General features: G+C 51.2%; 2 long non-coding RNA genes across 2 annotated transcripts; one reads left to right on the top strand and one right to left on the bottom strand.

The window, feature by feature from the left end:
• Positions 1–3595: 3595 nt before the first annotated feature.
• On the top strand, positions 3596–6182 carry LOC101687348. Its single transcript, XR_001180726.2, has 4 exons — positions 3596–3863; positions 4628–4739; positions 5465–5569; positions 6047–6182. It is a non-coding gene; the product is annotated as an uncharacterized LOC101687348 (long non-coding RNA).
• Positions 6183–7023: 841 nt separating this feature from the next.
• On the bottom strand, positions 7024–9967 carry LOC123389324. The gene is made up of 3 exons (XR_006603929.1): positions 9946–9967; positions 9361–9645; positions 7024–7110 (listed from the first exon to the last, which is right to left on the bottom strand). It is a non-coding gene; the product is annotated as an uncharacterized LOC123389324 (long non-coding RNA).
• Between the last annotated feature and the right edge of the window lie 605 nt (positions 9968–10572).

Here is a 10572-nt window from a genome sequence, read left to right as displayed (position 1 = left end):
GAGCAGGTGTTGGGGGAGGCTCATCAGAAGCCCTCCTAAGGAGGCAGGCAGGTATCCAACACCCTCGACCCAGCCCTCCATGACCTAATCCTTTCCCCTTCTCCCAATGGCCTCGCCATGTCTTAACACCTTGATTGTGGGCTGCGTGCGCCCTCACCCAGCAGAGACGACAATTTACATCATCCGGGAGTCTTCCCTCGGAAGGGTCACGGTGTTGTTTGCATCTTCTTTCCACGGCGAGGAGATAAAAATGAATCTGGAGGTAAACCACAGTGCTGGGTTTTATAAAGCCTGATTTTTGTGGCAAAGATGGGCCTACAAGACGTATTCAATGAATGTTAATAACCAGGTGTTAGAACCCTTTTAGAGGGCTGGTTATCTCCTGCTTCAATCATTAGTGACCCATGGCAATAGTGACTCCATAAAATCTTGTTTATTTTCTTTGGAGCTGTCTCTGTCGGGTTTATGGAGAGGCATAAAGGCTCTCCGGCCATGCAAAAAGGAGGCACGGAGTGGACTCCAGCGAGAGACGACACATCCATCCCATGAATGATTTCGCCCTTCAGAGAGCCGTGTCACCTCTGAGTCCCCCTCAAAGTCAGGACAGACAGATTCTAGAACTACCTGCGTGTCATACCTCCCTTTGCTTCTCTCCAGGGTCGTGTGAGACAAAGACACCATTTTGCCTCCATCATTGGGGTCGGGTGTCCCGCAGATTGTAGCCCAGCATGTCCTCAGTGAGACAACAATCCCACTTCCGGGCAGCCCAGAACCCAGACTCGGGAGCCCTGGGTGGACTCCAGTGCCGGCTCCCCCAGAACTGAGCCACTCTCTTTGTCCGCCCAGCATGCAGGTGGGTAAGACATGCACCAAGGCCATTTCTGGCAGTAAAGTCCTGTCGGGTTGTCGCCGCTCACGTTGGCCACTACGGATTCTGAGGCCCATGGTGGCTTTGGTCTCGTCTTATTTCCCTCTCACCTACTTTGGGAGACTGGTCACCCTGGGTTTCCTAAGCCTCTCTTCTTGTTGGAGGCCTTGTTTCGCTAAAATGGGAAGTCAACGGTCAGAGGCCAGGGGGTACAGGTACCCAGCTACACTGGGTGGGAAAACACAGCTGATCTGGATAAGACAACACAAACTTAAAAACTCACACTGGCCCTAAGTGTCTATAGCCCTGCCTTAGCTCTCCCTATCAGGCTGTCCGCTGTAGACCGCGCAGACCCAGGTTTTGGTCCAAACCACCAACGTCCCACCATCCCCTTTGTTCCAGAGTTTTGTTTGCGTAGGACTTTTAGGGTAGAGGATCCTAGCCATGTGGCAGGGCCCCCGTGGGTCTGTGTACTCTAGTCCGTTCTCCAGAATGAGACTCATTCTAGATGACCAAAGGGACAGATGTCCCTGGGTGGGTCGCTTCTCCTTGATGATCTCATTTCCCCATTTCTAAATGGAGAGGGCCCCTCTGCCTCCCAGGGCCCTGGATTTGGGGCAGTACAGAGGAAGCCAGCCCCTGTCCCAAGTCCGCAGCACGGAGACTGAGAACGGGCTCGCGGTGAAAGACGGCTCCCCGCACCCTCACCGACTGCACCCTCACCGAGGAAAGAGAGCAACGCCCGGCAAAGCGCGGGGCGAGAAGAACTAACTGCACAGTTACCACAAAAACGATCCAATGCACTTATTTTGCCGCAAGAAAACGGATACCACTGTGCATGGCAGTTAACTCTATTGGAAATAATGATAGTCCCTCTGGGACCAAACGCCACCCTCCCCTGGTGCTCGCTGATAACTATGCAAATTCTTCCACTTGCCTGGAATGTGGCGGCTCAGAACGAAAATGCCTTTTCTGGTCCGTGCTGGGAATAATTCCTGAAACTCGGTAAATCTTAACACAGTCTCAGCTCCCAAGGGGGGAGGATTCGTACCACGGAGACTCGATGACACAGTCCCCGGGGTGGGGGGTCCAACCAACCCGTCTCGTCAGGGGCTGGGCGGGGGGTGGGGGGAGTCTCCTAACTTAGATGTGGAACCTTAAAACCTTTCCAAGTTGAATTATATAGAAATTGAAGCCCCTCAAGACTGTTGTCCTCATATCCTGGTACAGAAGCAAAGCCCATCTCACATGCAGAAAACTCCATGTTTGTCTGAACAAGGACCAGAGTCTGGTGGGGAAAGATGCCTGTCCCAGCCCCCTTCCCCAAACAGGCCTGCATTGCTTTGAAGAGATAGCCAAGTAAACTACGTGCTAAAGGGGGAAAAGCAACATTCGTTTTTGTGTTTTGGATATTTAAAGAGAATGTGTGATTGTTGGAGGCATGAGAAATCCGAGAGGGGTACATGGAGTCACGCGCCCACAGGGGCAGGGACAATTCATCTCCTTAGGAAGTCAGTGTCTGAGGCAGGAGCCTGGGAAGCCGTGGGGAGGGGACCCTCCGTACCCAGTAGACTCTGATTCTTTCATTTCCAATCAGGTTGACTTCTGTCCCGCAGTTCTGCTGATATCGGGCGAGATTATGCCCATTTTCTTTCCCTGGCTTGAGCAAGGAAGCTGTGAGGTAAGAGCCTCTTTCTGAACCCTGCTCTGCCTCATCCAGAGCTGGCGAGGGCCAGGACTGGCAGGGTCTAGGGCCTAGTCACTTGTGGGGCCTGGCCTCAGCTGCCCAGCCCCCTGGGCTCAGTCTGCAGGCAACACCGCCCAGTGTCCAGGGCTGGAGAGGGGTGGCAGGGCGGGGCTTCCAGACACCCACTTCCAGACAGATGAGGATCAACCTCAGGGAGCAATGGATGCTACCTGGCCATTAAGGTCACCAGAAACAGGGACCGGCTCCACACTTGGATCTGTAGATGGGGTCCCGGTGTCCTGTGGGAGGTAGTGAAATGGAGCCACGGCATGCACGTCAAGGCAAACACTTGCATGTGTTTCTTGACCACGTGACCCTAGTTAACTCGTACCCTGTCTGCTTCCGACGGTCCCGTTGTTGTTAGCCGAGAACAACACCGGACTTGCTTCCTAGGGTAATAAGGGGGATCGGATCTGGTAACTCAACCACGGGGTTGGCACCATTAAGCCAACACTCATAAATGCTGGAAGGAACAAAGCGCCATATTTTACGGGTGCAAATTCTCTTATTGGCTTAACAACTGAATCCTGTGTGGTGCGGGCCGTGGGAGGGAGGGGACAGAAAACAAAGGCAGAGTGCCCGACTCCTAGGAGTCTGGGTTCTCCTTTGTTTCAGCACCCTCCACACCTCGAGCCACGCCCCGCATGTAGTAGGTGCTCAGCTAACGTCTGCTAGGTAACCCCCCAGTCCCCGTGGAGGGACACATTCTGCACCCCTGGGAGGCCCGTTTGACGAAGTCCCCAGTGCCCTGTGCCGGCAGGAAATGCATGAGTGTACCCGCTCCCTGATAAATCCCTAACCACGGAGTCCAGCAGTTTCTCCTCGGGTCGCTATTTAACTTTCTCCCTACGCCGCGCTGTCTGCTCGTCTTCTCTCTCGTGTCCCTGAATCAGATTTATGTCACCACGTGTGCGGAAGCGCCGGCTCATTTTTCACTCCGGAGGCTGCCGCTCCGCCCCCATCAGCTCCCCCCAGCGCACAGCGCCTCCCCCGAGACAGGTGCACCGGCCGGGCCTGCGCGGGGCAGGAGTCCCGAGTGAGGCCCCACGGGCGCCCGCTAGCGGGGCGCGGGAGCTCGCGGTGCAGCGCCGCACACACCCGGGGCGGGAGACGGTCCTGACCGCCCTGGCGACCGGCTGGCGTCGTTTCGGCCGCGCGACTCGGCCACCCGCAAGCTGCTGACAATACCCTTTCTCGCGGCCCTTCGCTGAGTGCCGAGGCATGAACCCAAGTCCATTCCCGAGCTCGGTACCTAATTTTTATTAATAATATCTTCGCTCTATCAATCACTGTTAACTAACGGGAACATTTGAAGAAATTAATTGAAGCCTGGCGAGAGGAAGCCTGGCAGCTCCTTGCGGCCCCTCCCCGGCGGACGGTGCGGCGCAGGCCCGGCCGCCAGCGCTCGGTGACTCAGGCTGGCCCGACCTGACTTCCGCCCACAGAGGACACTTTCTCCTTCAGAGAGCCGCTGCCTCCGCCCGGCCGTGCAGAAACTGCTTAATTAAGGCTTAACCTTAATCAACCTGCTAATACCGGTTTCTCCAGATCCCACCCCCGCCCCCAGAAGCAGGGCGGTAGCCGAAGCCCCTGGGGACTGGGTTGCCAAGAAGGTGGGGGTTGGGCGGGGGCGGGGCGGGGGTGGGGTCTATGGGCGGGGCTCAGGTGCAGGGTCTCCAGAATTCACTTGACAGACAGCGAGGTGGGCCTTTTGCAAGTTGGCCTCGACATTCTTGCCCAAGGGTAGAGGAACAGAAGCTGGGGATGCAGGAAAGGCTACCCTCCAGGACCCCCAGCACGCTCTTCTGTCCCACGTGTCCCCGGGTACCCTGCCCAGAAACCCGCTTCTCCCACCCAACCTGAACACAGCCCACTGGAAAGCCAAGGGTTTGTCTCCCCAGACCTGTAGCATCTTGGGAACAAGAGCCGGCTGCAGCAGCCCCCTAGAAGATCCTGTTTGATGTGGGCAACAAAGGCGGAATAAAAAGATTCCGTTTCTTTACTATCTACAGCCCATTGACAAGTCCTTGAAAGAGGCAGTGACCTTCCCCAGGGACTTAACTGCCTGGCTGTGGACACTTCGCTAAGGGCAAAAGGCAATCTTAGCCCAACCACCAGGATCCTGTAAGTCTACTTTAACATATAAAAATTCCTTCGGAAACTTCCTTGATCTCTATCCCCCTAAGCTGGTGATCACGCTGGCAACCCCCCCCCCCAAGCATGTGGCCCACTGATAGACATCTGAAGGGTCTCAGGACTGAGTTTTTACCAAACAATAATAAATGACCTTTCCTAACAATAGCCAGTCCCTTCAGGATGCTGGAAACCTTGTTTCCAAAATACCTGGGAGGCTTACAGTATCTCTAACCCCCTCCCCACTCGTAAGCATGTAACGGGCCCCTCCTCTCGACCCTGGTGCAGCTCTTTCCGCCCACAGGTCCTGTCCCCGCACTTTAATAAAACCACCCTTTTGCACCAAAGACATCTCAAGAATTATTTCTTGGCCATCGGCTTCGAACCCTAACGTCTCTTCTACATCGATGTTTATTTCTATGCAACGAACTACAACCTCAGGATAAAAGTTCCAAGAGCTCCAGAAGCATTCGGAGCATTGAGCATTTTTCAGAAAAAAACTGTGATGTGCCAGGCGCCAGCGAGATTGGATTTTCAGTGAGCTGCCCTGTGGTTGTAAATGAAAAATTCAGGCGCTTTGGGTCAAAACGCATTTTTTAAAATATGCGTGTTTGGTGATTTATATCAAGTCCTTCTGCGTTTAGACATTCCCGCGTATGTTTTGGAATGTGTGAAACCTATTCGAGCAGTCCTGAGGCTTTGTTTTTTTCTTTCAGGTGAAAAATCCCAGATGTCCTTCATGTTCAAATGAGTCTTCACAGTTGCCATTTGCCGGAAGACAGCAATGCGATCGTTGCATTCAGTAGGCAACCACCTATGAGGTAGCTCATGTGAATTATTAATGATAAATTCTTTGGGGGGGGGGAAACTTCTTGGACTTTCTTTGCTGTACTTTTAGCAATTGACTGAGACGCCCATCAGATGTCTTCTCGTGAGCTGTCACATTATTTAAATGAGGACACAGGCTGACATTTCCAGAGGAGCGAGCTCAGTACGTACCAAAAAGGGAAGGGGCTCTCTGCTTTGATGGGCACCTCGTAGGCTTTTCAAAATAAAGGTTTGGAGTGCTTTAATTGTGGAGCGACTTGCCACATAGTTCAGCCCAGAGTTAAAAGATTCTCAGATACTTTGAAGAACAGCCAAGAAGTTTTGTGCTTCGCTACAAACAGGAGAACACTCATTAAGTGACACTTGAAAGGCACTGATGGAAGGTAGCACTGATGGAAGGTAACGGCTGCTCAGAATAAACCTAGGAACGCTTGGCTCCTCATTGTTCTTTACATATCTCATTATTCCAGGTATTGTCATGTAAAAAAGAGAAAAAAAAAGTTGCCTGTGTGACGTCTGTTGTTCCTCCACAAAAGAAAGTCCAAGGCCAGAGGTGAAACCTACCAGGGCGAGGGAGGCCTGGACATCCTTCCCGAGAGCACAGAGACGTCATGACCTCTGGCAGCAGGCATTTTCACAAAAAGCCCACTTACTTGTGGCAGGCTTGCCCACCACAGGTCCCGTTGTAGCTCCGGCTGTGCCTCGGACGCTTATTGCTACGTATCTGAGTGCAATCCGCGAGGCCAGCGGCTGTGCTAACTGATTTGACGGAAGAAAGGGGCGTGGGAAGGCAGTAGAACAACCAGAAGAATCCTGACTATCTCAGTCCATTGTCCTAGCGGCCTGTTCCAGTGGCTAACCCCAGGGTCGATATCAGTCCTTGGAAGCTCCAAGGGTAATCCCTTCAAAGTCAGCTTCTCTTTGGGGAGTTAAATGTGGTCGCAGCCTTGAGCCACTCTTGTTCCGACCTCAGGGCCTTTGCGCCTGTTCTCCCTCGAGCCTGGAGCACCCTGTGTGGTTTGTGCATGGCCAGGCCTTCGTCTCCATCAGGGCTCAGCACTTCCTGGCACCCACCAACACATTGCCCCCTAATTGTGTTTCCTTCCTGGCTCTGATAATGATGTGACATTTGTGTCTTCATTTGTCTACCTGTTACATCGTGTTACATTGCAGAATTGAAACCCTGTTCTGAGCTCATCTCTTTGAAAACACAGCGCGGTGGCGCGGTGCTGTGAGTCACCTCGGGCTTGAAAGCATGAAGCAAAAGCATACTTTATATTAGTGATTCATTTGTGTTTCTGAAATTAAACAATAATTTCCCTTATGCTCTGTTCTTTTATATAACCATGCTGGTAAAAACTCTTATGAGTCAGAAAGTGGGGGGAGAAAGGGGGTCTTTTATCATAAGATGATCAGTCATCACTCACCAGATGTCAGCTCAGTGCCCCAAACACACACGGTTTTAATGGGATGTTTTTCTGGTCATTATTAATTTATTCCTTTATTCATTAAAACTTTCAGGGCAATTTACCAGCTGAAAAGAGAGATGACAGCAGAAACATAGGTGTGTTACAGAAACTACTCAATAAGACCCGAATGAGTCACTTTCAAAAATATGTTAAAGTTTTTCAACAGGAAAAGTATAAAAATTAGGGGGAGTAAACAAAGTCTTGGTGGTAATTGATAATATGAGAATATATACGAAATGCAGTTATTTCATCATTTGCAATAAAATGGTTATGATAATAGCATGGTATTATAAAAATAATGGGGTTATAATAAAATCATAGGGTATTTATCTTACCTTTTTTGCATTAAGATATAATAAAATTATACTCAGAAAGTAGATTATCCCTTCTATTATTCTCTTGAAACATTAGCTCTGCCTGGGCATTCCACTAGAAACTTCCTTCATTCTGCTGTGTGTTTCCTTCAGTGGGGACCTACCACCGAATGGCTCAGAGGTCCTGCTTCAGGGCAGAGGGACAGACAGGCGAGGGGTCTGAGCAGGGTCCCACCCCAGGAAGCGTACGGGCCCACTCTCAGAGCATGCTGACCAAGAAGCTGGCAATAATTCTGAAGTCAGCATCCCTTTCTCCATTTGGTCATGACCTTTGAGAACTGCAGAGAACCTTCTAGAAGGAGATCAAGTCCCTCTTCAATCAGCAGAGCCACTGTGGCTGATGATGGTGCGTGATTTGGGGTGAGCTCAAGAGCATGTTAACAGAGGAGCCCCATCTCTCCAGACCCCGACTCTTGGCCAGGACATGAGAGTCAAACTCTCCTGTGAATCCAAGGCACATCAGGTCTTTGCCAGGTCTGCCAGGCTGGTTGAGCACCACCAGTGTTTGAGCACAGCAGGGCTCCTTGTGCAATTTGTCCCCATGACGCACCAAGGTATCCTCTGCAAGGCATTATTTTGACCAAGAGCCTGATGAAGCCACTGCCAACAAAGAGAGCCAAAAGGCCACCAAATGCCAAAGAAGATTGAATGTTCAGAGTGGCCCCAGCCATTCCCTTTCTGGTGACATGACCAAAGGAATCAATGTCGTCCGAGTTTAAGGGATTCATGAAAACCCCTCCCTGTGTCTGGGAACTACCCTCCAGCCCTCACAGGGAAAGGCAGGTTTAACCACTTGCTCTGTGGTTTCAAAACGATGCCCAGGGAGGGAGAGACCAGGGAGGCAGGAAGCACAGAGTCACCGTTGTATGAGCAAACAAGCTGCCTCAGTGTCCTCATCTGAAATAGAGGGATAAGAACAGTACCTGCTCCCTAGGGCCATGGCGGGAGACCTCCCGCGGCAGCCAGCACTGGAGGTACAGAGGCCCTCCAACGGGGTAGTGGTCTCCACCTTTATGTGCTCTCCTCTTTCCCAGAGGAGAAGCAAGGAGATCCAGCAGAACCTCCAACGTCACCCTGGTCCTGCACTCCGCGGAGACCTGCAAACTTTGGCAAGTCCTGTCAGAGGGGGCGACCCCCAGGACCCCACAGCACCATGCCCCCCGTCCGGGACTGCCAATCTCAGACTCTCCGATCATGTTTCCAGATGAAAGTACACGTATAGTTTGTCTGGCTTCTTCATTTCTCCTCAGACAGAGTGACAGCTCCTCTGCGCTCCCCTCTGTGCTGGCTTTTAGCCTTTCTCCCTCTAGTTTCCATCTCGCCTGCTCTGCCCTCCTGCTCAGCCCCCGCCGTAATCAACTGTCAGCTCAGTATTAGCCCACTGTCTGCCTGGCAACCCGCTATTATGCACTTATTTTATTACTTGGTTTCCTACCCTGATCTTGTGATTCATTTCTAACCTTTACTGACGGTAACGTAATTCCTTTGCTGTTCCTCCTCACCAGCCCCCTCAACCTTTAACTTGCCGAGGACAGCTTCGGTGAAGGCCTGGAAAACAGGCTTATCTGCAGCCCGCAGCTGACAGTCTTGTTTTTCACTGAGCAATCAGTTTAATCAAATGAAGTGCTCTACTTAATACTTTCAAGTCCTGTGGAGTAAGATCGGAAGAGATACACAGGAATCGGGAAGGAAAATAAGATGATCCATGGGTCCCACAGGCACATTTGGGACCCCAGACAAACGTCAAGACACGTCCGGCATTTAGCCTGAACTTGCCCGGTGGTACCTCGGGGTCACGACAGTGTAGGTTCACAGTCACCATCCCCATGATCTGTGCGGGTTGGGTTTCTAACTATTTTTAGAATCGTATGGGACAGTTTAAGAAGAAAGAGGAATCTTGTTTTATGGATGCCCCACCCAAAGGAGACCCAAAATATATACCATCACAATGACAGAAGGCGGTGGGTTCTCTTGCTGTGGGTGTCAGCAACACGGTGGCAGGTGGGATTTCTCTTGGAAGGAGGGATGCTACGGAAGAAAGAAGACATCGAGAGATCCGTGGAAGTCCACGGGTAGTGAGGGCTGGAAAGGGGCACGTGAATCATCTTCCCCGATTCCCCTGCATTCAGAAGAGGAAACAGGTCCTGGGAGGTGGAGAAGCTTGTGTGATGACTGCAGCCAGGTCTCCTGGCTTCAAAACCCAGACTCTGTCCAGCCACTCAGCACCTGGAAGCAGAAACCCTATGGATTTTCTTTCATTCCCATCTCACGTTTTTGTGATCGTAACGTCCTATGACACTCTCTTGCTTTGCTTTCTCTCAATTATTTGTCCGTGGGTCCTCTCCCCCGCCTCTCTGTGTGTAACAGCTTTGTTGATATATAATTTACACACCCTGAAATTCATTAAATGCAAACAGTTCGGTGCTTTTTACCAAATTGGTAGAATTGTGTCACCCCGAGCACTTCTAGAACATTGCATCCCTCAAGAAGGACCACTTCCCCGTGAGCAGTCCCTCCCAGTCCCACCTCGCTCCAGCTCCAAACCACCCTCCGTCTCCATGGATTTGCATATTCTAGACATTCCGTGTCAATGTCCTCTTACAATGTGGTCCTTTGTGATTGGCTCCTTTCCCTCAGCATCATATTTTCCATTCATGTTGTCACATTGGCAGTACGTCATGCTTTTGTAGGACTGGATAGTATTTCAGGGTATGGACGTGCCATATTGTGTTTACCCATTCCTCCGCTGATGGCTGCTTGGCTGCCTTCCGTCTGGGGGCTTTTATGATCGTGGTGCTGACCATTCCATTTTTATGTCTTGATACTCCATAAACTTACTTAGTAACTGCAGCTGGCCCAACCTGCTCCTAATCTTGCCTGTCCGACCCTAAGTCATGATTTGACCAGACGCCAAATATCCCTGGGCTCACCCCACTCCCACCCCCGTCCTCTTGGCAGGCGCCACGTCTCCTGTCTTAAACTTGACATTATCTCTAAATGGCAACGTGTTTTGTGAAATGTCTCTGGTGACATTTCTGTTTTTCTCTGCAGCTCCCTTTCTGTACACTCACTTAAAGATCTTTTTAAAATTCTGATGCGCCAACCCATCCATTTTCATGTTGCACATCTGTGAGACCCTGTTGACAGGATTTT

Source organism: Mustela putorius, unplaced genomic scaffold (assembly GCF_011764305.1).
Source record: "Mustela putorius furo isolate JIRA1106 unplaced genomic scaffold, ASM1176430v1.1 tig00003972_pilon_pilon_pilon, whole genome shotgun sequence".
Lineage (NCBI taxonomy): Eukaryota > Metazoa > Chordata > Mammalia > Carnivora > Mustelidae > Mustela > Mustela putorius.
Note: the sequence above shows the minus strand (reverse complement) of the source record. Positions and strands in the feature narration are given on the sequence as shown.